This window comes from Zalophus californianus, chromosome 14, assembly GCF_009762305.2.
Source record: "Zalophus californianus isolate mZalCal1 chromosome 14, mZalCal1.pri.v2, whole genome shotgun sequence".
NCBI classification, from domain to species: Eukaryota; Metazoa; Chordata; class Mammalia; order Carnivora; family Otariidae; genus Zalophus; species Zalophus californianus.
The window spans coordinates 79376063-79396389 of record NC_045608.1 but is presented as its reverse complement, the minus strand read 5'-3'; the positions used below and the strand labels follow the sequence as shown (position 1 = coordinate 79396389).

Below are 20327 nucleotides of genomic sequence, written 5' to 3'. Positions count from 1 at the left end.
AGGCTTGGATGGCTATGTATTTCCCCCTTAGGACCGCCTTTGCAGTATCCCATAGGTTTTGGACCGATGTGTTTTCGTTTTCATTGATTTCTATGAATTGTTTAAGTTCTTCTTTGATTTCCGGGTTGACCCAAACATTCTTGAGCAGAGTGGTCTTTAGCTTCCAAGTGTTTGAATTTCTGCCAAATTTTTTCTTGTGATTGAGTTCCAGTTTTAAAGCACTGTGGTCTGAGAATATGCAGGGAATAATCTCAATCTTTCGGTATCGGTTGAGACCTGATTTGTGACCCAGTATGTGATCTATTCTGGAGAAAGTTCCATGTGCACTCGAGAAGAATGAGTATTCTGTTGTTTTAGGGTGGAATGTTCTGTAAATATCTATGAGGTCCATCTGGTCCAATATATCATTCAAAGCTCTTGTTTCCTTGTTGATTTTCTGCTTAGATTATCTGTCCATTGCTGAGAGTGGAGTATTGAGGTCTCCTACAATTAACGTACTGTTATCAATATGACTCTTTAGTTTGGTTAACAGTTGGCTTATGTAGATGGCTGCTCCCATGTTGGGAGCATAGATATTTACAATTGTTAGATCTTCTTGTTGGGTAGACCTTTAAGAATGATATAGTGTCCTTCTGTGTCTCTAATTACAGACTTTAGTTTAAAATCTAATTTGTCTGATACAAGAATTGCTACCCCAGCTTTCTTTGGAGGTCCGCTGGCATGGAAGATGGATCTCCATCCCTTCACTTTCAGTCTGGATGTATCTTTAGGTTCAAAATGAGTCTCTTGTAGGCAGCATATGGATAGGTCCTGTCTTTTTATCCAATCTGCAACCCTGTGCCATTTTATGGGAGCATTTAGGCCATTCACGTTGAGAGTGATTATTGAAAGATATGAACTAATTGTCATCATGTTGCCTGTGAGGACCTTGTTTTTATAGATTGTCCCTGTAAATTTCTGTTGTATATCACTCTTGGGGTCGTTCTCCTTTTATAGAACCCCCCTTAATATTTCTTGCAGGGCCGGCTTAGTGGTCACATATTCTTTCAGTTTCTGCCGGTCGTGGAAGCTCTGCATCTCTCCATACATTCTAAACAAAAGCCTTGCCAGATAAAGTATTCTTGGCTGCATGTTCTTCTCATTTAGTACCCTGAATATGTCTTGCCAGGCCTTTCTGGCTTGCCGGGTCTCTGTGGATAGGTCTGATGTTATTCTGATGTTCCTCCCTCTGTACCTAAGGAATCTCTTCCCCCTAACGGCCCTTAAGATGGTTTCCTTGGTTCTAAGATTTGCAAGTTTTACTATTACATGCCAGGGTGTTGGCCTGTTTTCCTTGATCTTGGGAGGGGTCCTCTCTGCCTCTAGGACATGAATGTTCGTTTCATTCCCCAGATTAGGGAAGTTCTCATCTACGATTTGCTCAAATACATCTTCTAGTCCTCTCTCTCTCTCCACTCCCTCCGGGATTCCAATTATTCTGACATTGGAACGCTTCATGGTGTCACTTATTTCTCTGATTCTGTTTTCATGGATTCTGAGTTGTTTTTCCCTGGCCTCCTCTTTTCCCTTTTTATCTATTATATTGTCTTCCAGGTCGCTTATTCGTTCTTCTGCCTCACTTACGCTAGCTGTTAGATGATCTAGATTGGATTGGATCTCACTGATAGCATTTTTAAGTTCTGCCAATTCAGCTTTCATTTCTGCCCTTAGAGACTCTGTGTTGCCATTAGTTGATTTCTCCATTCTAGCCATTGTCTTCACAATTGCTAGCCTGAATTCCATCTCCGACATCTTGGTTATATCTGCATCCATTTGTAAAGCTGCCGCATAAGTCATGATCTCTGAGTCTTTTCTATTTTGGGGGCTCCTCCTCCTAGTCATTCTGTTGATGGGTGGTTGAGGGAATGTACAGAGTCCAAATTATTGACCAGAACCCAAGCAAGATGCACCTGTTTTCTTGGGACCTTGGGGTTGCTGGCCTCTTGTTTTCCCAGCCTGTCTTCTGGGGGAGGGGCCTGCCGCGCTGTTACTCAGGCAACCCTGTTTGGGCCGAGTTGCCCTGCCCCCCTGTGGCGGGGGATGGGCTCAGTGGGAACCAGTTTTTTGGGGCTTTTGTTCTCTGGCAGCTTTCCCTGGTGGCTTTCCGCGTCTCTTCCACGAGTTAGAGCAGAAGAGACCGGTTCCAATCCTCTGCCTCAGAGCAGAGAGACCGCAGTCTGTTCCTCATTGAGCTCTCCAGGCCACACCGTCTCCGTTTCTGTCCGTGCTGCTATAAACTGCAGCGGCCTGGGTTGTGCGCCCCTCTGCTGCGCCCCCCAGTCCCGCCTCCAGTTTGGAGCACGGTGTCTCTGCCCTTTGTGCTTCTAAAACCACCAGCCGCACCCCCCCCCCCCCCCCCCCCCCCCCCCCGCCGCTCCGGGTTTCCGCCCCGGGGGCTGCCCTAAAGTCCTTTCCCCGCCACTACCGGTCTGCGAGTCTGTGCCCGGTCCCTGAGTCTGTGCCCCGTCCCCAGCGCGCGAGGCTGTCACTCACCGGCGGTGTAGGATCCCCACGGCCAGGCACCCTCCCGCTGCCATTTATCCTGCAATATCTGCCGGCGGAATCACGGGTCCCTGCTTCGTACCTCGGCACCAACGAGTTGGCGATATTCTGTTCGTAGAGATCCAGATCTTCTTACATCTCAGGCTAGTTTCGTGGGTGCTCACAGTGGTCTGGTAGATATCCAGCTCAATTCCAGGGACCAGTTGAAATAGGGTCCCCTACTCCTCTGCCATCTTTCCTTCCCAAATTTTAGGTTCTTTAATAACACGGAAGGGTCTGTGTATGTTAAAATTCCACTTTATACATTTGCTGGATATGAGATTCCCCAAGCACAGAAGAATGGAGGGATGGATAACACAAGTTAATTTATTTCTGTATAGTTTATAAGTAAATTTGAGCCATACAACAGGCTACAATTTACTTTGAAGACCATTCTTGTGATCTGTTGTGACTCTATTCCCTGCCTTGATTTAATACATATGAATGTATGTACAGTTTTCAAAAATGAATCCCAAGTTTGTAGCACTACTTACTTTGCCTTTTTCCAAGACTCTTTTCATTCAGAAGAGAATGGGTAAGGCAGAGAGAAGCCTACTGTGGAGTTGGAGGTGGGAAAGTCAGGGAAATGGAAGGGACTGTGTAGAGAGAGGGAACATCCTAAAATAATGTGGACGAGGAGGAAGTGGGGGTGCACTGCCCAGAAATGGGAAAGCGTCATTAGGCGAGAGGTCAAATTCAAAGTGTGGGGCCAGACTACTTGGGTTTTCACATATCCCAGTAAGTCTTGATCCCGGATGCAACCAAGCATAGAATATTTCTCCTTAAGCTTTCCCTCTAGGATTTTTGGGCAAATCCAGATTTCTATCATATTTGTTGGAATAAGTCCTATGGATTTGCCTGTGGGCGAGGCAGATCACTTGGAAGAGTCAGGAGTGATCCTTGGCTGAGGTCAATTTAAGTATTTCTGACAGGACAACAGATTTATTTGTTCTCACACAGGCAAGAGAAGGAAAGAAAATCCCATTTTAATGCAAGATGCGTATATAAAAAGTTGTTCTTGAAGCAGGAGGCAATTCCCAAAGAGAAGCAAAGTCCAGTTTGACCTTTGTGCGTCTCTTTTTGATTTTCTAACATTCCTGAAGGATCTTTTGGAAAGGAGGGAGTAATTATTTAGCTAATTCAGAATCATTAGAGAAAATAATTTTAATAATAATATGTAACATTTAATCAGTGCTAATATGGGCCAGGGACTGATCTAAGATGTTAACTCCTGACTCCTCTACACAAACCTGTACAATCAGAAGGTGTGAATAGAGAAAAAGGTCAAGTAGCTGAGCAGCTCTGTTTTCTTCTTTAATTTGTTTTGCCTAGAAATTTGGAAGAATCCTTTTCCAAACATCTGAGAACTCACAGCTTTCTCAGAAGAGGTCCTGGCAAGGTCTAAATGGTACTCCTCTTTATGCACATTATAAAACACAGTATTTAATATATTAGCTGATGTAGTGAACCTGCCAAAGTTTTACTAGTGTGCCAGAACATTTACCAGCCAGCCCTTAATTACTAATAACACCCCCTCTGGATTCATCCTGAAGGCAACTCACTCTGTCCCTTTCTTGTCCCTATTTGCTATCTCCATTCTCGACTAACTGGGACACAGATTTTCTTTCGTTTTGCATTGGAAGGGAAGAAGGATAAGTAGGGTGGCACCAGAAAGAGATAAGGAGAAAGAAAAGACTCCACCAGAGCAAGAGTGGGAGAACTGGAGATTTGGGGCATTTAACTTAGCCAGGATTAACTTAGACAGTGATCACATATAGGGAGAGCCTGAGTTGCGTTTAGGATGACATTGTGGGCCTCCGAATATGAGGCTAATTTGTGCATTAGTTTCTTATTGCTGCTGTAAAAATTACCACAGGGCGCCTGGGTGGCTCAGTTGGTTAAGCGACTGCCTTCGGCTCAGGTCATGATCCTGGAGTCCCGGGATCGAGTCCCACATCGGGCTCCCTGCTCAGCAGGGAGCCTGCTTCTCCCTCTGACCTTTCTCTCTCTCTCATTCTCTCTCTCAAATAAATAAATAAAAATCTTTAAAAAAAATAAAATAAATAAAAATTACCACAAACTTGGAGACTTAAAACAACACAAATAGGGGTGCTTGGATGACTTAGTCAGTTAAGCATCCAACTCTCTCTCTCTCTCTCCCTTTTTTTTATTCAGTAGTAAATTTTATTGTTTTCTTTGACTGACTTTAAAACTTTTCCTCTTGATTTTTTTCTGAAACTAAACAAGAAATGTATATTTTTTCTAAACAAACAAAAAAACAATGTTTTATAAATTGCCCTCTCGGATTTTCTTGTCAGCCTGCTTCAAGGAAATCCATGTGTTCAATACACTTGCTCACAGTTTAGCCCATACCAAATGGTTGTTTAATCCAAATATCTGAGCAGCAAACTGAGCTGATCCTTCCGGAGAAAATATGGTTGAACAGCCAAGACCACTGGGTAGTTGAAGAGAAGACCACACATCCTGAGCTCCCCAGTCTGGAGTGAGTGGAGGGCAGCTGATAACTGGGTATGCAGTGTTACCAGACATCACTGGCCCCAAACCATTGCTTCTGCCTGCCACTGCCACAAATACAGTAGGAATGCCACCCCCTTCATACTCTGCTTTAATCCTCAGAATTTCCTCTGGTTCTTTAAGGGCAGATGTTACCCGAAGTTCACATGGCATGCCAAAATTTCTACAAGCTTGCTTGATTTTTTCACAGTGACTGAGATCGGAAGTTGAGTCCATCAATACTACAGCTCCGCACAGACTTTCTGATTTCAGAAGCAACTCCACTCTTTCTGCAACCCACTCAAAATTTTTCTTTACCAACCGGAGCCCTTTGGGAGTTACTTCCTTGAGGTCACAATGTGACTGTTTATCTTTCTGTTGGCTTCAATCTCCTGACGGCTAGAGTCTCCAGGAATCATTACCAATAACATCAGCAAGAACAATTTCTTTGGTGGTTACATCAACACCAAAATCAATCTTCGTGTCAACCAGCATACAGCTCTGGGGCAACTAGGATTTCTCCAGTATTTCAAAAATAGCCTGTGTAGCATGACTCATGATATCTTCTTCAGTCTGGCCTATAACAAGTCCAGCAAAGCAAAATTTTGCAGCAATTAGCTGTTCCCCAGACCACTGTGGCTCATTATTGGCATCATCCTTGAGAAACAGCTCCACTTTAGGTGGGTAGAACTTATATCCCTCCTTGACACCAAGATTTCTTTTGAGAAAAGAACCAGCTGCTATTCTTCTACAAACCCATTCAATTGGAATCATTTCACACTTAGGTGTAATGAAAGCTGTCTCCCCACATGTTCTGGGGAAAGCAGTTTTGAGACCTGCTTCCTTTAACAACTGAAAGATACAACTGGCAGTTTATTTTATTTATCCTTCCAAGTGATTCTTTCTGGCTGCATTTCCTGCTGTAATCTAGTCCTTGGACTGCAGGAGCACTTTTCCTGGACTATCTGGCAATTCATAGACTTCTTTTGTTTTACCCTCATAGAGTTTTCTATCAATATTCAGTACCTCAGCTGTCACCATTATTCTGTGTGGGCTGGGGGCAGCGGCCATGCTGGGAAGAGAGGCCAGACTCTGGAAAAGAGGAGCGGTTAGAGGGGTTCCAAGTGTCCAACTCTTGATTTCGGCTCAGGTCATGATCTCAGGGTTGTGAGATTGAGCCCCGTGTCAGGCTCTGTGCTCAGCAGAGTCTGCTTAAAATTCTATCCCTCTTTCTCTGCCCCTCATGCCCCCCCGCACTCTGCTCACACTCTATCCCTCAAAGTAAGTAAGTAAGTAAGTAAGTAAGTAAGTAAGTAAATAAAATAGAACAACTCAAATATATTCTCTTATAGTTCTGGAGATCAGAAGTCTGAAACGGGTCTTATGAGACTAAAATCCAGGTGTTGGCAGGGCTAGTTACTTCTGGAGAATCCAGTAGACAATATGTTCCTTGTCTCTTCTGTCTTCTAGATGCTGCAAGAATTTCTTAGCTTGAGGCTACATTACTCCAATCTCTGTTGCCAACCTCACCTCACCCTCTTCCTTTTATGTAGTCAAATCTCCCTGTGTCTCCCTCTTATGATTCTTATTACATTCAGTGCCTGTGTAAAAGTGTAGATAATGCAGGATAATCTCCTTAAGATCCTTAACTGAATCATACCTGTAAAAAAAAAAAAACCTTTTGCCATATTTGGTAACATTTGTAGGTTCTAGGGAATAGGATCTGGATATCTTTGAGGGTCATTATTCGGGCTTCCATTGTTTGGTTAGCCAAGACAGCTGGTGAATCCTCCCGTACAGACAGCTGCTTTATGATTGGGGGCATCTACAAGTCTTGGAGAAAAGTGGTAGTAATATGTCTTTTCCCTCTAGGGGAAATCTGATCAACCCTGAGTATCAGCTCCCAAGCTTTTCCCTAAGTTGACTTAATTCTATCCTTGGAGTCAACTGAGCCAAGAGTAATTCTCTTTTATCACGGTCTGGAATGCAAATGTTTCCCAAGTACGGTCAGGGAAGAAAAACTTTTCCTCTACCCTCTTAAGTTTAGCCATTGAGGGCCTGCAGATTAATCTGACAAAGAGATTAGCAAGAGGAATAAACAGATTTAATTACATATGTATGCATGGGAGTTTGCAGAGAAATGCGGCTCAGGGAGGCCGTCAGAATTTGGGGCTTACATATCATTTTAACAGGGAATGGGGAGAGACAGAGGGACACTTCTGGGAAAACAAATGCCTTCTTAGTGGGGAATGGATAAAGGGCACTGATAGAAAACCAAAGGAAGTTTTTGAAAGATAAATGAGCGCTTAGGAAAATATTTGGGTGGTAGGAGAGTTTCATGGCAATGCCTCTTTGGGTGTGATGCCAACTTCTATTCTCTAGGAAGAGAAAATTAGAGCTGCTCTGGGGAGGGGATTTATGACAGTTAAGTTCTTTTGGGAAACTCTGCTTTTAGGCAGATAAGGGATTTCAGGAACCCAGATGTCGTTGGCTCAAAATAATTTTTATGCCATGGTGGCTTATTCTGGACCCCTTCAGAGCCTATATGTATGCAAGATTTGATCCAACTTGAAGTTCTTCACTTTTGAGTCTTCTGCATATACCAGATATGTGTTCCTTGTTAACACACATTTATGTTACATGGAGAGAATGAACACAATTTTGGAGCTAGTGTATCAGCAGGGCCTTTTTTTTTTTTTTTTTTTTTTTAGTATAAGGAAGATGTATAACAAATTAGGTCCCAGAGGAGGAAAAGCAGGGCAGATGATCCTGGAACGGAATCTGTAATCCATCCTCCCATGTTAGAGGGAGGCCCTTTGTGGGGAGACTCTGTACCCACCTTGTGGGCAATGGTCTTGCTTCGTAGCCTGGATCCTGCTGCTGTCTATGTCCTTAAGCTGGGTCCTACTTTATGTCCCTGGCCTGGGTCCTCAACACTTCCCAAACTTTCCTGCTTGGGCTTGTACATCTGATCCCCCTCTCCTTGCACACTCTCTAGGAATTTTTGGGCTGAATCATTCTACTGTCTAAAAGCGTATAGCGGGGCGCCTGGATGGCTCAGTCATTAAGCGTCTGCCTTTGGCTCAGGTCCTGGGATCGAGCCCTGCATCGGGCTCCTCGCTCAGTGGGAAGCCTGCTTCTCCCTCTCCCACTCTCCCTCGTTGTGTTCCTTTTCTTGTTGTGTCTTTCTCTCTGTCAAATAAATAAATAAAATCTTTAAAAATAAATAAAAGCGTATAGCCTTAGTTACATAGTCCTCATGTTTAAACCTTAAAAATATAATAATCTTAGGAAAATCTTCTGTCTTCCTTTGGGAATACCAGACCAGTGAGTCACCAAAAAGCCTTACAAGAAGGGGGGGGGGGGGGAGGCGGGGCTGGGTCCCAGGGCTATTCATTCACTGGCACATTAATTTTCTAAGCCCTAAAAATGAGTCAGGGTGGCCTTCAGACAGGAAACAGGACGTTTGTGGGTGCCCCCCAGGAGCGCACGAACTCTGAAGCAGGGAAATGACAGAGCAATGTGGAAGGGATCTGGGTAAGGGCACTTCTGTGTTTGGGCCCGTAGTGGTACCAAGAACTGAAGACAGGCTTCTTCATGCTGCCAGGCCTACCCCACTGCTTTCTCCGGCCACATTCTAAATTGCAGGCCATACTTGTTGCCTCTTTTACTTTATTCTTCCGCTCTTAAAAGCTGGCTTGCATTACCACCACTGTACTGTAATGTCAACTCATCAGCTCTCAAAATGACCCTCTCTCAGTCATTGTATGCCTCCTTAAAAGCATAAGATACCAATTATTTTCTCCTTCTTTGAGATTGCTAATTGTTACAGGTTGTGTCCCCCAAAAGATATGTGAAATCCTAACCCCTACTACCTGTGAATGGGACCTTATTTCAAAATAGGGTCTTTGCAGAGGTAATCAATTTGAAATGAGATCATTAGGTTGGGCACTAATCCAATATGACCAGTGTCCTTAGGAGAAAAGAGACAGAGACACACAGGGAGAATGACCCACGACGACGGAGGCAGAGATGCGTGTGCTGCAGATGTAAGGCAAGGAGCACCGCAGGTTGCTGGTCACCACCAGAAGCAAGAAGAAGAAGCAAGGAAGGCTTCTCTCTTACAGGCTTCAGAGAGAGGATGGCCCTGCTGAGCCCTGGGTTTTGGACTTCTAGCCCTCAGAACTGTGAAATAATATATTTCTGTTGTTTGAAGCCATTCAGTTTCTGGCATTTTGTTACCAGAAAATAAACACAGTCATATTTAAAATACTATAATCCTGTGGGGTCCTGGTTCTCTGTCTCATCTCTGGCAATTTCTCACTCCTCTTCTGGCTTCTCTTCCTCCTCCAGGTGCCTAATGCTAAGTGTTGACCAGGATTTCATACTTCAGTTTTAATTCTCTATTTGCATATCTGGCTCTCTCACTCATTTCTAAGCTTCAGCCCTCACTTCAACACAAGTGAAATGAATTTCAAAATTTAACTTCTGATCACGTCTAACATTTTTCCTTTCCAGGGAACATAGTCAACCTGGATGTCCTGCCAGCTTCTTGAATTCATTACGTCTAAACTTAATTTTCAATGACCTCCTCCCCAGTCCCAGCCCCTTCGCATCCACCTGACTTCCTCATCGGTCCCTAGCTCAGTGCCCATCCCGGTCTAGTCATCCGTATCTGGAATCCTATAAGGTTTTGCTTTGAGTCTTCTCATCCTTAACCAGTTGCCAAATGGAGGGGGAGAACTTTTAACAACTCTCATCAATAGAGTAGGTACCCACTAAAGTCTGCATGACAAACCATACCAAACTACCCTTGATTACCATATTTTTACTTGTCACCTTCCCATAACTTGCTTCCCCAACCCAGAAGCCCCAAACCCCTTTTCCTTTGTTTAGCCTAAGATGGTATATAACCCTCCATCATCTGGCTGCCTAGGGGAGTCTCATTTCTTTGTGAAATCCCTGAGCATATACAGGTAATTAGATGTGGGTTGTTTTTTGTTGTTGTTGATCTGTTTGTTTGTTTGTTTGTTTTACTTGAAAGAGAGAGAGAGAAAGAAAGCACAAGCAGGGGGAGCCGCAGACAGGAGAGGGAGAAGCAGGCCTCCCACTGATCAGGGAGCCCGATGCGGGGCTTGATCCCAGGACGCTGGGATCATGACCTGAGCTGAAGGCAGACGCTTAACTGACTGAGCCACCCAGGCGCCCTGTTAACCTGTCTTTTATCAGTTTGATTCAAGGGCTTCAGCCAATGAACCTAAGATAGATAGAGGGGAAAATAGTTTTTCCCCGCCCCCACAAAGCCTCGGAAAGCTGCTCCCTTTTTCAATCTCTCCATCTCTCCCCTGTCTTACACACCAGGCTGCTTGCAAGTGAATGGGAGCCAATGAGCGGCCGTGATTGCCCGGCCAAAGGTGCTCAGCGTGAGCAGGGATATGAAGAGGCAAGCATCCTGCCCATCGGGAGGCGGGAGCTCTCCCACCCAGACTTCCTGAGGAGTGAAGTACAGGCAGCTCACATCTGCAGCCAACCAGCCTGGGTGGTATTCCTTGAAGTGAAATGCTCACAAATCCCTTCCTGGGGGCCAGAGCCAGTTGGACAACCTGGAGGTTCCTGGTGGCCTGTCTGTTCTTCGGGGGCAAGCTTGGGGAGCTGAAGAAATCAAATCAAGGCCTCAGTCCCATTGCAGAATTGCTTCTTCACAACTCTGGTAATAGGCACTCAATGCCCGATTTAAAAATCTGATGATGTCGCATTAAAAATGTTGCAATTATCTTCCTTTGATAGTTGTTAGTGGCTTCAATTGGGGTGACTCATAATTAGTCTGTCACAGGGTTGATAAAAAGCCTCTTTGTCCCTGTTTTGGAAATAAAAATGGGTATCCTCTAAATGGATCTCCTACTTATTTCTTAGGGGAGTCTAATGGATTACCTTCTTAATGTCAACTGAATGGGTTTGTAGTAAGCACCATCCATTTACCTATGTTCTTTGCTGAGGCAAGTAAATGCAACATTGCCATTGCTTTCTTTGTTTACGTCAGAATATTTCAGGTTTAATAGATGCCTCACCCCAGGGGTGTACGTAGAAGGTAGACTTGGCAAAATTGTTTTGAGAATTTAGATGGCTGTGCTTCTAGACACAGGGGTGTTTTCCCAGCTTTCTTTTTGATTTAGTTTGGGAAGACTATTTTTCTGAGCCTGGGCATAACCCCCACTTACCAAGTGAAAGCACAAACAGGCAAACAAATAAACACAGTTGTTTTGTTTTGTTTTTTAAGTTAAAAATGAAACAATAGGAAGGCCAGAAACAATCAAATTTCAGTAATATTTTCAATAAATTAATGGCCTGTGTTTGTGGCAGCAGACACTTGGAAAAGATTGAGCTGACAGATGGGCACAAATAAAGCCACAGGAAAACTGGGGAAGATGATAAATATTATCTGCAGGCCATTTTTATCCCCCTTGTTAATTAGCCATTCTGCTCCTCTTACAACAGGTAAGCTTATTTTTCTTTTGACTCTGAAATTCTTTCATTTCATATTGTTTTCTTTCAAATTTTCTCATCTTTCCCTCCTGTGGTTTTTTTTTTCCTACTCCAAATCTGCTTCAAATTTCAATCCTGTTTTCTCTCCCACATTTCCTGCAGTGAGTTTTTGCAGGGGAGAAAGCAAGGACGTTTCCTTTACCTCCTGTCATCTCCCTAACAATTTTCTTGCTATTAATGTCTAACAACTTCCCAGCCCCAGGGAATACAAATTCCTTTCCTTTTCTATAAATTGGTGTGTGTTGTTCTCAATGCCTATCACTAAAAATACAACACAGCATTATGATCTCGCTCTCCCTCTCTTTTGCCCCCTTAGAAGAATTTTACAAATGAATTGGTTCTGCCCTGTATCTTTTAGTGGTTTATATTTTCCGATGTCCAGTTTGACACCCTGGCAGGGTCATTTAGTCGAAAGAACGTGGTCTTTGGAAACAGCCAGCCCTTGGTTCCTATTCTCGTTGCTCATATTCTGGTTTTGTCTCTTATTAACCAGATGACCTTGGGGAAGTTCTTTAGGCCCTCTGAGCCAGTGTCTTCATTCCAGTGATTCCTACCATCTGATTTGCTGATGAGTCTCGAGGAGATGCGGTACATGTATCACCCGGCACCTCCCTTCACTTCTCTGATAGCAGGATGCCAGAGGGATATGGCCAGTCAAGTGATATCCTTGCTCTTCCTTTTTATTTACAGCTCCCAGGGGGCCGTGGAGAGGACAACAGGGATGATGCTAGGCTCCCCATTCTGTGTGGCAGCTCAAGAGTGGTGGAAGGTCAAAGAGCTATAACGAAACTCACTAAGAAATGGTCTAATTTGAATAATTCACATCTCAGCCAATTGCCATCTCCTCAGAGAAGCCCTCACCGACCATACGATCAAAAGTATTCCCCTGGTCATTCTCTAATCACTATCCTGCTCTAGCATCATTACAACACTCACCACTATCTGAAATTACTTACTAATTTGTATGTTTCCTCATTTATGTTTTGTCTGTTTCCTCCACTGAAATGTAAACTCTATGATAGCTGGAAAGCTACTTATCTTATTTTCTGTTATAGCCTCATTGCTTAGAGCAGTGTTTGACAAAACTAGACCCTCAATAAATGTTTGTTAGGTGAAGATCTCTCTAATGTTGGAAATTACCCTGGGATCCATCAATGAATGAATGCAGCAAAAGATTTCATTTTCAGCTGGGCTCAACTAATCCTAACCAGTTCGTTTATGTGTCTGCAGGTATAGTGGGTGTGGTGGGGCAGGTTTCTTTATTAGATTCTAACCGCATCCTAGTTTAGCACAGTGATCTACCCACCATTTACATAGCTCCTCAAGAAGAAACAGATAGCAGTCAAAAAGTTTTTTTTAGTTCATGAAGCAATCCTTGCTCCACAACTGATCATTCCTCTCTTTTAAAACACTTCCTTTTTTTTTTTTTAAGATTTTATTTATTTATTCATGAGAGACAGAGAGAGAGAGGCAGAGGGAGAAGCAGGCTCCCAAGGAGCAGGGAGCCTGACGCGGGACTCGATCCCGGGACTCCAGGATCATGACCTGAGCCGAAGGCAGACGCTTAACCATCTGAGCCACCCAGGCGCCCTTAAAACACTTTCTGAGCTTGTCTTCTAGAATACTATTCTCTCTCGATTCTTCACCTCCCTCACCAGCACCCTATTTCAGTATTCACAGTTGGTCCTTCTTCATCTCCCCAACCTTGAATGATTCATATCCATCAACATTCACTCTGTACGGGATTCACCTAGTCACGTGACATCAAATATCTTCCTTTTTGACAACCCTCACATTTTTATCTTCAGCCCAAACCTTTGAATTCCATACGAACATCTCCAACTGCCCTGTGATATCTCCACTTGGATGTTTAGGTTGATTGCATTAATATCCATACCCTTTGCCCATGAGACTTTACGTTTTCTTCCACTGAAGAGGCGAGGTTTATTTTTCCTTCTACCCCTGCTGAATCTGGGCTTAGCCGTGTCACTTGCTTTGCCAATAGGATGAGGCAGTGGCATGCAAGTTCCATGCCTGCTCCTCAAGAGTATGTGTGTGTTTTCATTTATTGTCTTTTGTGCTTCTGCTATTGCTGTGAGAAATACAAGACCACGGTAGACCCTGCGGTCTCAGAGGATATAGGGGAGGAAAAATTTTTCCTCTACTTTTCTGTATTCTTTTGGCTGTCCTATTGATGAAATTGACATAAAACAGGTTAAGGGAGAAAAACAAATTTAATTACTTATGTATGGAAGCCTTAGAAGAAATATGGAATCCAGGAACAAGTTGGGAAATTGAGGCTTATATGTCAGACTAGAGCAGATCCCCAGTTCACTGGTCATTTGTTTATCTTTTTTTGTGTGTGTCTATTCAAATTTTTTGCCCTTTATAAAACTGTGTGATTTGTCCTCATATTTTTGAAGTTGTAAGAGTTCTTTATATGTTCTAGATGCAAGTACTTTGTTAGATATATGTGTTGTGTATTTTTTCTCCTGTCCTGTGGCTTGCCATTTTGATTTCTGAACAGCAAAAGGTTTTAATTTTGATGAAGTCCAGTTTATCTTTTTTTTTTTTTCCTTTTCTGGATTGTGCTTTTCATGTGCTATGAGCTATTGAGCTTTGAGGTGGTTTGGGATTTAGCACTATTTAACTGAGGCAGAACCCTAATAGGTACCTCATAATGAATGTGTCCAAAATTGGAGTCCTGATTCTCACCCTTTCTCAAATTTGCTCCTCAGACAGTTGTTCTCATCTCAGAAAATGTGATCCATTCTTCCATTTGTCAGGCAAGAAACCTTTATTCTTCTCTTCTTGTCACATTCCACATGCAGCCATTAGCAAATCCTGTTGGAATCCCTTTCAAAATATATCCAGACTCTAACCATGTCTCACCATCTCTACCGCTATCACCCTGGGCCATGTGGCCGTGATTTGTGCCCTGGTTTTTTGCAAATAGTCTCCTAAATGGCATCCCTGCTCCTCCCTTGTCTCATTGTAATTTATTCTCAACACAGAAGCTAGAGTGGTACTTAAAAACTTTAAGACTGATCATGTCTATCAACTGCCCAAAATCTTTACAAGACTTCCTTATCATTCAGAGTAAAACTCAAAATCCTTATAATAATTCAAAATACCCTACACCATCTTTCCCTCCACCTCCACTCTCTCTGATAGCATTCATGCCCACTCTTCTAGCTGTAACACTGTTTCTGCTGTTCTTGGCCTTCTTGCTATTTCTTCAACACTCTCAGCAAACCCCTGCCTCAGGGCCTTTGCATTTATTGTCCTCTATACTAGCAGTACTTTCCACATATTTGTGCCCATAAACTTCTTCATTTTCCTCAACTCTCTACTCAAATGTCTTTTTGGCTCCTGGCATTGTGTACCTTACTATTTTTTTTTCCCATAGCACTTCCTACAACCCAAGTTTTATATATTTGTTTGATATTTGTTTTTTTCACCGCTTTTCCCTCCACTGTGGCAAACATTTAGAATATAAGTTGCATAAGGGCAGCGATGTTATTTTGTTACTTTTGGATCACCAGGGCCTGAAAATTATAGGCAATTCAAGAATTTAGTGATAGAGTATTAATCAGTGTATAGCAAACTTCTTAATTTAAGAATTTACAGTTTATATGGTAGGGGGACCTGGGTGGCTCAGTCAGTTAAGCGTCTGACTCTTGATTTTGGTTCAGGTCATGATCTCAGGGTCATGGGATCGAGCCCCGCATCAGGCTCCGCGCTCAGTGCAGTCTGCTTGTCCCTCTTCCACTGCTCCTCCCTGACTCACGCTCTCTCTCTCTCTCTCTCTCAAATAAATAAATAAATCTTTAAAAAAATTTTAAATAAAAATCATATTGTAATTTTAGAAAAATTCTGAATATTCTCTACACTTGGAGAATAATATATTTACAATGTCGATTTTCTAAAAACAGTCTAAATGCTCACCAATAGAAGACAACAGGCCAATGTTGGGTTAGGAATCAGCCATTCCAATTATGTTTTGGAAGGATTTGAAATAATGACATGAAAAATGCTTCTAAGTAAGTTTTTTAAAGTAGAATTAAAAAAATGGTATATGTCATAGTAATAATGGAAGAAATAAGGCATAAAAAAAGGAGGGGAAAAAGTACACCATGACTTTAAGAAGTGTATTTCTTAGTAGTGAAATAATAAATTATAACTTTCTTTTATTTATTTTTTCCATTATGTTATGTTAGTCACCATACAGTGCATCATTAGTTTTTGATGTAATGTTCCATGATTCATTGTTTGCATATAACACCCAGTGCTCTCTGAGGAGTGAGGGGTGTGGGGATGGATTAGCCCAGTGATGGGTGTTAAGGAGGGCACGTATAAGTTTCTTTTAAACTAAGTTAGTCTATTTCCTCTTCTAGTGGCAACTCTATCTTTGCTTTTCCATTTAAGAAAGAATAATATGTTTGTTTTTTTTTTCAAACCACAGAAGCCCCCTAATACCTAGATGGTTGGTTCTGCTGCCCTCCATTGAGAATGACTGTCATTTGTTCATTTGCTGTTCACAGCCACCTGAGCAGAGGAGCCCCGTGGAGGTGAGCAGCATCCCCTGCAGACACAGATGCTGCAGACTGGGCTCAGAGGGAGGGACTTCACCCTCTCAGTTGGGCAGCGGCGACTAAAACAAACACAGACTTCTTTTTCCACCCTAAATCCACGCCCCCTCTCAGAGGTATGGGAGGAAGGTGCTAGGGGTGAACATGGGTTCTGAGTGATCTTTATTCTCTGGAGAGTGTGAGCCCTGCAATTCCTGCTTTGGGGACACAGTACGAGATGAAATCCTTTCATCTTCTGAATACGTTCACTGGCTTCAATGCAATAACCCTTTCCCACTTTCTTTTTTTCCCCCCATCCCCTGGGGGGGAAGCAGCCCTGGGGAGTATATAAACTTGAAAACGTGAATATAAAAATACCAATAAAATCTTAATTCACATATGAAGGTAAAAATATGTCAATCCCATCAAATTTTTTAAAAATTGTCAAGAATCATAATTTCAAAGCAGATGGGCAGAATGAATATTGCAAAGCTTGTTTACACTTTTATAACGTGGCTTGCCACTTTAGGTGACAAACAAATACCAGCCTGGCTTTGCAGCATCCTCTAAACCGTGCTGTTTTTTATGTGCAATGGAACTCCTGCAAGTGAGTTGTTTTTGTTTTGTTTTGTTTTACTATTATGCTATTATTTTAACACTCACTGTTATTATCATGTAAAATATTTTTATGACCCATAACAATGTCACTTAAGTATTCATAACATAGCAATGAAAGTGCTCACGCTGAAAAATGTGGCCCCCAAATAAATAGCTTTTGAAGGGAAGTTATATGTGACAAGATGCCAAGAAGAAGGGCAGATGATATTCTGAAATATTAGATATAGCGTCGGGAGCAGGCAAAGCGGGTTTAAAGCCAAAATATGTTACAACTTGTAAATGTGCTCTGAGAATGTATCTGTCTTATTTTATATTTATTCCTTTGAGAAAATCGTTCCTGAATTATGCAGGTTTGAATTACACAAGGTCTTCAGAGATGCATCCTTTGTATGAAATGAGACCTCCCTGCATTTTTATAACCAGAAATAATCCAACTTAAAAAAAAGTTAGTGCTGCTTGACACTTAAATAAATAAGTTCCAGGTTGTCTTTTTAATAGGAAAACTACATTTTTAGATTATATAATCCATCAGTTTGAATTGCTTAGAAAATCCCCCATGTGCAAATAGGTGTAAAGGAAATGTTTTTTTGGTGGTAAGAATCAGGTAGTTAATATTTCCAAAGCATTTTGTTCAGACATACGAAGAGCTAAATTAATTTCCTTGAAATGCTTAGGAGAATGCACAGTTATTAATCTAATTCAGTTTCTTGTTAGTGCAAAACTCACTGGAATATTGCGGTGTAATGGTCAGCTGTCGAGATGATTTATGCCCTTTATTATTTTTTAAAGGAGGGACGTTTTGCATTTTTTTTATTTCCATGTGATAACCTCAGCAGAATGAAATCCCATTTCTGGTTTCCACAGTGCCATAAAAACAGGTTTGGCTCTTCAAGTTCAGCCCTGTGATTTGTGTGTGTACTTTCGATTTGTGATGTGTCAGCCAATGAACAGCTGATTTAATAACAGTTAAGAACCTCTACTACACAGGAACGACTGAAGGGATGTTTCGTTGGATCAATAGTATTGCCTGCTTTTACCATGGAAATAAATCATTTTGCCACGTGGTTGCCAAAATGTGAGGGTTTTTTGGATTGATGACACAAACCTATGTTGTCTTTGGAGACACTATGAGGTCTTAGTCCATCAATCAAATCAACTTTAATTAAATCTAATTTAATGGACTATTGCCTAATGAAATGAACACTTAAGAGGAAGTCAGAGTTGAAGCTGCCAGGACTTTTTGCTTCCCACAAATGGCGAGCCCTCTAAAAAAGAAGGCAACATCCTCCTGGAGCTGGTCTGCACATGAATTTCTCGGAGTGGCTCCTTTTCTGAAGTTCCTGCTCAATCCTTCCCCTTTTAATTTAGAAAAAAAGAAGCTGAGGGCTGTAGCCAGGAACTGAATTGATCTTTAATTAGATTTTCAATGTTTAAAAATAGAGATCATCAAGAAACTTCTTCCCTTTCCTTATGCTCTTTTACATAACCACATCTTTTTCTTTTTTTAATGGTGGTAAAATATACAAATAGTATAAAACTTGCCATTTTAAAGCCTATCATTCGGTAGCATTGATTCCATTCCCAGTGTTGTGCACTACCTGTTTTCTAAACTTTTTCATCATCCCAAACAAAAATGCTGTGCCCATGAAATGATAAATCCCTGCTCTCTCTTCCCCTGGTCCCTGGTAACCTCAAATCCACTTTCTGTCTCTCTGAATTTGCTTATTCTAGATAATTTATTTAAGTGAAATCACACAATATTTGGCCTCGTGTGACCGGCTTATTTCACTAGGCATAATATATTTTAGGTTCATCTACATTGTGACGTGTCAGGATTTCCTTCCTTTTTAGGCTGAATAGTGTTCCATCCTATGTGTATACCACATTTGTTTATTCATCCATCTGTTGACGGACGCTTGGATTCTTTGCAGCTTTTGACTCTTCACGCAGTTGTAACCTGACAGATAATTCACTCTTGGTCTGGAATGCACTTCCTTCCCCTTTTATCTATGCAACTTCAGCTTGAATAGATAGGAGAAGCCTTTCACCACTTGGGGCAAAGGTAGACCCTGCACCACCCCTGTGCTTGCAGGCCTTTATAAACCTCCATTTTGATGGGTTTCACAATACCTTGTAATTATATTGAAAAGTCCATCTTCGCCAGTGGGTGGAGAGCTGGTCAAAGCACTGGGTGTCCTGCTGTCCTTGGGTTTCACCACCTTGCCCTACAGGGAGTGGATGTTCATCAGGGTGTGTTCCTCCTACAGGAAGCATCCTCCTCACAAATGGCAAACATAGACCAGTGACCCATTCTGTCCCTCTTCCCCATCATTCTCGGTGCTGACCACACCATGAGCTTTTTTTGGAGGGGGAGGGCGGTTTACTGTGACAGACTCCTGTGGTTTTCAGAATTCAGAAGTAGAATTTATAAGGTGAATTTGTAAAAAGGGAAAGGGACATGGATGGGACAAGGGAACATGGTGGAGGCAGTCAGCCACCCAGCAGTCCCGCTCCCCTTCCACAGTGTAGGCTCGGTGGGAGGCGGCTGCCCAACTGAGGTCTGCATCGCCCGGCTCTCCTTGTTTCCAAGTGGGACCCCAGGACTAGTCGCCGGTGGAAAAGGAGTGGCAGTGATGTGTGTCGCTTCCACACAGACACGGGTGTCTTCTCCACCCTCTCTCTCTTTCTCTGTTAGACTTGCTCGGAACCAGACCCTGCTGTCTAGCGGATGACGGGTCCGTGCCATAGCCAGCCTGAGTCTCTCATCATTACATGTGGATGGCTGCCTGCCAGGGCCCCAGGCCAACCGAACGTCAGTGAGACGTGAACGTTTATTGTATCGAGCTGAGGTTTCAGGGTTTACATGTTACAGGAGCAAGTATTACCACAGCTACAGAGAAACCGTGAAAAACAAGTCCAAGCAAGCCACCGGCCGACGGCAGCAGGCAGTCCACAAAGTACAAGTCTTACCGCACACAGAGGTAGCACATGATGAGTCACGCTGTGCTGAGCTTCCCGATGCCCCCTTCTGCAGGGGACTTGGTGCCTAGCCTTCTGCTGTCAGCCACCTCAGAGACTTGAGGCTGCAGAGAGCCATCCAGCCCCATGCAGAGGGCGCTTCCATGGTGTGGGTAGACCTGTGAAGGTGATGGGATAATCTCTCTCTTGAGTAGGTCCTGTTACATGGCAGACATGATAGGATATCTTGCTGTCGCTGACTGGAGGAGAATTGGAAGTCATAGAGATGGGTGTTGGCTGGCCTGGAAGAAAGCAAACATCCGCACTATGAACCGCACATGGAGCCACATGGCAAAGAACTGAGGATGGCTTCTAGGAGCTGAAAGCCAGCCCTGGCTGACGGCTAGGAAGTAAACTTGGACCTTGGTCATACAGCTGCAAGGAAATGGATTCTACTATCAACCCGAATGAGCTTAGAAGACCACCAACCCCCAGAGGAGAACGGCAGCCCTGGCTAACACCCTGATTTCAGCCTGGTAGGAC

General features: G+C 42.9%; 1 long non-coding RNA gene and 1 pseudogene across 1 annotated transcript in view; one reads left to right on the top strand and one right to left on the bottom strand.

Moving 5' to 3' along the window:
* Window positions 1-20000, top strand: part of LOC113912927 — a 36923-nt gene extending 16923 nt beyond the window's left edge. The window contains exons 5-7 of the long non-coding RNA XR_003517039.1: window positions 10456-10804; window positions 16103-16208; window positions 19522-20000. This is a non-coding gene — a long non-coding RNA (uncharacterized LOC113912927). The remainder of the gene's footprint in view (window positions 1-10455; window positions 10805-16102; window positions 16209-19521) is intronic.
* LOC113912926 lies at window positions 4867-6135 on the bottom strand (annotated as a pseudogene).
* Window positions 20001-20327: the final 327 nt, after the last annotated feature.